This window comes from Ictalurus furcatus, chromosome 2, assembly GCF_023375685.1.
Source record: "Ictalurus furcatus strain D&B chromosome 2, Billie_1.0, whole genome shotgun sequence".
NCBI lineage: Eukaryota > Metazoa > Chordata > Actinopteri > Siluriformes > Ictaluridae > Ictalurus > Ictalurus furcatus.
The window spans coordinates 4897452-4903229 of record NC_071256.1 but is presented as its reverse complement, the minus strand read 5'-3'; the positions used below and the strand labels follow the sequence as shown (position 1 = coordinate 4903229).

The window sequence follows — 5778 nt, the reverse complement described above, 5'->3', positions numbered from 1 at the left end:
TGATGATGGACTTCGTCATGCGACGAGCACTAACACAGCCAGCGTCTGGAATTCCGTGGACAGGCCAGGGACGCCTGACCGACCTGGAATTCGCCGACGATATTGTGCTATTGGCGCAGAATGGGAAAGTCTTACAGGAGATGACCACTAGCCTGGAGCACGAAGCAGCCAAAGTTGGGTTACGGATCAGCACTGACAAGACCAACGTCATGGCCGTCGGCCGGATGACGCCTGTGCGGATCACGGTGAGCAACCAGCTGATCGAAGAAGTCAAACAGTTCACCTACCTTGGCAGCATTGTGGCTGCGGATGGTGGGACTAACGTGGATGTCAATCGCAGAATCGGCAGAGCATTTGCAGTCTTCCAACAGCTACAACCGATTTGGGCTAGGCGAACTATCCACACCAACAGCAAACTTCGCCTGTTTAATAGCATCATCATCCCAACCGCCATCTATGCATCTGAAACTTGGAAGAGCTCGAGGGCAGTCATCCACAAGCTGAATGTGTTTCAACAACGATGCCTGAGAAGAATACTCGGTGTATCATACCGTGATCGTATTTCAAACGAAGAAATTCTAAGAAGAACAAACTCCCGCAGCCTGGCAGAAATGGTCGTAGAGCGAAGAATGCGCTTTGCAGGACACATTCTACGGATGTCTGACCACCGCCACGCAAAGATCGCGCTGCGCTGGACGCCGCCATGGGGGAAGAGAAGAGTAGGGCGGCCGCGGAATACTTGGCGACGAACATTCATGGAAGATCTACGAGCGCTCGATGTCAAGTGGGAAGATGTGGAAATCGACGCTTCCGACCGAGCCCGCTGGCGAATGCTTGTTGCCCGATGCGCCCCGCTGCGCGGACGGAACTAACTAACTAACTAACTAACTATTTTGTATGTAAGGAGGAAGTGAAATTGACAAAATTGTTATAAATAAAATGGTTTGTTCAGTTCAGTGGTGGTGTTATCTTTGTGTCAAAAACAGAAGTAAAACAGTAAATAAAAATCGGTTCTGGATATACGTTATCAAGCACGTAAACATGTAAATAATCGGGATCGGTTATATAAAAAAAAATCAATATTGGTCGATCGCTCATACTTGAGCATGTGACCACTGTCTTCCTACCTCCAAGTCCATGGGATCTAATCCTCTTCACAAAGTCCACATGGCTGAGGAGAACATTGGTGTTGAGCACAATGAGGAGGTCCTGCTGCTGCTTCTGACCTTGAGATGTCACACACACACACACACACACACACACACACACACACACACACACGCGAAACACAAAACGTTAGCCTACATGGACATATCTTGAATTGGTCTAATAGTTTGTGCATGTGAGTACAATAGAGTCCAGTAGAGTTCGGTATGCTCAAACATACTCATACACACACATTTTTACACACATTTTCCTTATTATATCAGGTACAAGCATTCACTGATGCTCAAGAAGGCAACACGATACATTAAAACCAGGGAGGATGTAAACCTTTGAACAGGATGATCTGTGTAAATCTACACTCCTGTAGATCAGCTGTGCTCAGGGCCTTGACTCCGCTCAGCAGAGCTTTACTGCACAGGTTCTTATCGTTGCTATAAAATAATGGAAATGATGAAAGAAAAAGTCAAAAACAGTTCAGAGTTAAACCTCAGGGTAATCGCAGTGGATCATCTCACCTTTGTACATTTGTACCTAAGAACTGCTGCTGGACTCATACTTAGATCAGACTATCCCAGGACTCTTCTTCGTAATATGCTTCAGGAATGTTTGACTTTTTAGAATATAATGAATTATAACAGCACTATCTGATATAAGAACTGCTATTTAAACATAAACAGAGCTAAATAAAACATTTGTGGCATCCCTTATTATTACTAAAGTTACACCAGATATGTTGTGTTAATACCTCAATCAAGTCCATTTTATTTATTTATTTATTTTTACTTATGCCTAGCTTTCAATCTAGGCTTATTCCATTAATAATTAAATATTAAACAGTTAATAATTCTCCCTCTCTCTCACTCATTAAAAATGTAAATACTCGTAACAGATTATTGTCTACAACTGGGTCGGGATTTACGGTCTGTGAACACGTGCCGATTGCACGTGCAGAACAATTAACCATCACGTGCAACCCTGCACGACTGAGAACGACTCAAACGATTTAAGAAGAGGATTTTGAATCATTTCATTTAAAGAATCATTACCAAAGCCGCTTATCGCATTTCCATGGTTTGAATGAATGAACTGAATCAGTTGACTCGACTCTTCATTTAACCAAATCACTCAGTAAGCAGTAATCACTCAGCAGAAGCGATTATTGACCCAGGCGAACAGTAACTGGTAGGTTTTTCTTTCTGGATTTTTTTAGTTGAAACTAGTTTTAGCACCAATTGTCAGATAGAAGCTGTAACTGTGCTTCCTTGTTGCTACGAGCGGTACACTTGTTGCTAGATTAAAGCAAATTCCGGTATTCAGTTTCGGTTTCGGTCGGGAGTCGCTCGTTCACGCGACTACTCTTTGTTTTGCTAATTAAAGAGGCGTGCTCAGCTGAAACACATCAGTATTTATTAATTAAGGCAGAAGCGTCAGCGGAAGCGTCAGCCCTTGTCGTGTGAAGACCGAGCTCGTGTAAAGACCTGTGAGTCTACCTGTGCGAGTCCATCGAGCAAGGACACCGACAAGACACCATACGTGCTGCTAAGTATACTTTTTCTCCCTTTATTCCTCTTGCTGTTACCTGTTTCCACACACTAACATCTGTCATCAGTTCATCCCTGTTATTTGCCACAGGCGCAGACAGTGGCATTCTCCCAGAAACGTACGCAACTTGGACAACCTACGCTCTCTGAATGTGGCCTCTGCAGGTTCCATCTCATTCTCAGTCGGACTTTGGAACTGCCAATCTGCTGTCGACAAGGCAGATTTCATTTCTGCATTTGCAACCCACTCCAATCTCAGCGTGCTGGCTCTGACTGAGACCTGGATCCATGCTGAGAACACTTCCACACCCGCTGCCCTGGCCTCCAACTTCAACTTCTCCTATACCTCACGCCCCAACAGACGAGGGGGTGGTACAGGTTTGCTTCTCTCCAAAACATGGAAATTTACCTGTCTTTCTCCCTCTTGCTCATACACGTCCTTTGAATTTCATGCTGTTACAGTCACTGACCCTGCCAAAATGCACTCTCTTGTTGTTTACCGTCCTCCAGGTCAACTGGGGAAGTTCATCAATGAATTTGACACGCTACTGTCCACCATCCCAGATGATGGAACTCCTCTTCTGGTCCTTGGTGATTTCAACATTCATCTAGACAAGCCACATGCAGCTGACTTTCTTGCTCTCCTTCCCACATTCGACCTCAAGCAGTTCACCACACCAGCAACCCACAAAGCCGGTAAACAGCTTGACCTCATCCTCACACGTAATTGCACCACACATAATCTTCTCATTACTCCTCTCCACACCTCTGACCATTTCTTTATCCAGTTCTCTATTTCTCTCCCCTCACCACCATCAATGTCTCTTCCCTCTATCTCTTTTCGTTGCAATCTTCGCTCCCTTTCCCCCTCACATTTCTCCTCCGTTGTCACAACCTTACTTCCCTCTGAAAGCCACCTTTCTTCACTTGACTTAAACACCGCAACCGACATGCTATGTTCCACTCTAACATCTTCTCTTGACAGCATATGCCCCCTAACCTCCAGACCTGCTCGTACATCACCCTCTAGTCCTTGGCTCTCAGAAGCTCTGCGTAACAACTGGGCCAAACTAAGAGCGTCTGAAAGGAAATGGCGCAAACCAAACAACCCAATTGACCTAACCAATTACCAGACACTTCTCTCTTCTTTTTCCAATAGCATCTCCATTGCTAAAGCCACATTCTACCAAGAGAAGATTCTTAGTTCTCCCAACATCCGCATTCTTTTCAAAACCTTTTCCTCTCTACTCTGTCCCCCTCCTCCCCCTTCCCCTACTTCTCTCACTGCAGATAACTTTGCCACTTTCTTTACCAACAAGGTTACATCAATCAAGAACCTGTTCTCAGCCCCAGACATGCATAGACTGACTCCTCCATGTAACTCCCAACTGACTTCCTTCTTTCCCCTCTCAGAGACTGATGTCTCTAAACTCCTCCTCTCTAGCCATCCCACACTGTCCTCTTGACCATATCCCTTCTCACCTTCTTCAGTCCATCTCTCCCACACTATTACCTGCACTCACACACATCTTTAACACATTGCTCTCTACTGGCACATACCCTACCTCATTTAAGTAAGCCCGGGTTACCCCACTGCTGAAAAAAACATCACTCAACCCTGCTATAGTTGACAACTACAGACCTGTTTCCCTACTCCCTTTTCTTTCGAAAACTCTTGAAAGAGCCGTTTTTAATCAACTCTCAAATTTTCTCACACAGAACAACCTCCTGGACACCAAGCAGTCTGGCTTCAAGAGCGACCACTCCACGGAGACTGCTCTGCTTTCCGTCACTGAAGCCTTACGACTAGCAAGAGCAACCTCTAGATCATCTGTCCTCATCCTACTTGACCTCTCTGCTGCTTTCGACACTGTGAACCATCAGATCCTTCTGTCAACTCTCTCCAGCCTGGGCATCACTGGAATGGTTCTGCGCTGGGTGGAATCCTATCTCTCTGACAGATCCTTCAAGGTATCATGGAGGGGAGGTATTTCTGAAACTCAGCAACTCACAACTGGCGTTCCACAGGGGTCAGTTCTGGGTCCACTCCTCTTTTTTATCTACACTACATCTCTAGGGCAGGTGATTGAGTCTCATGGCTTCTCATATCATTGCTATGCTGATGACACCCAGCTCCATTTGTCCTTCCAGCCTGACGATCCATCCGTCTCTGCACGCATCTCTGCTTGCCTTTCGGACATCTCGGTCTGGATGAAGGAAAACCATCTTAAGCTTAACCTGGCAAAATCTGAGCTTCTCGTGATCCCGGCCTGTCCCTCAATCAACCACAACCTCACTGTACAGCTCGGCTCACTCACACTCATGCCAACCAGGACGGCCAGGAACCTTGGGGTGATTCTTGATGACTGCTTGACCTTTACAGACCATATCTCAGCAACTGCAAGGTCCTGTAGGTTCATCCTTTACAACATCAAGAAAATCCGACCCTACATCACCAAACAGGCTACACAGATACTAGTCCAGGCTCTTGTTATCTATAAACTGGACTACTGCAACTCACTGCTTTCAGGCCTCCCAGCCAGCTCCATCAAACCCCTTGAGATGATTCAGAATGCTGCAGCGCGCCTCGTCTTCAACCAGTCCAAGAGAACCCATGTCACACCCCTCTTCATCTCCCTCCACTGGCTTCCTGTAGCTGCCCGCATCAAATTCAAGGCCTTGATGGTCACCTACAAGACCTTGTCAGGAACAGCACCCTCCTACCTCAACTCTCTCCTGCAGGCCTACGTTCCCTCATGCAATCTGCGATCGATTAGCAACCAACGTTTAGCAGTTCCAACTCAGCGTGGTGCAAGGTCCCTTTCCAGAACCTTCACACTAACTGTTCCTCAGTGGTGGAATGCACTTCCAATCTCAATCCGGACCGCAGAATCTCTCACCATCTTCAAAAAACAGCTAAAGACCCACCTCTTCCATGAACACCTAACCAATTCATAATAAAAATAAATAAAAAAATTTTTAAAAAATTGCACTTACACCTACCTCTACTCTGCACTTTGCTTCTTCTGGAATTCAATTAATAGATCTTGTATGGTAGCACTTCGTGTAT

At 45.8% G+C, this 5778-nt stretch overlaps 1 protein-coding gene across 1 annotated transcript in view; it reads right to left on the bottom strand.

Moving 5' to 3' along the window:
• The window catches only part of LOC128619825 (junctional adhesion molecule-like), a 40617-nt gene extending 38656 nt beyond the window's left edge, over positions 1 to 1961 (bottom strand). The window contains exon 1 of the mRNA XM_053644304.1: positions 1128 to 1961. The gene's annotated coding sequence lies outside the window, so the exon portion shown is untranslated. The remainder of the gene's footprint in view (positions 1 to 1127) is intronic.
• Positions 1962 to 5778: the final 3817 nt, after the last annotated feature.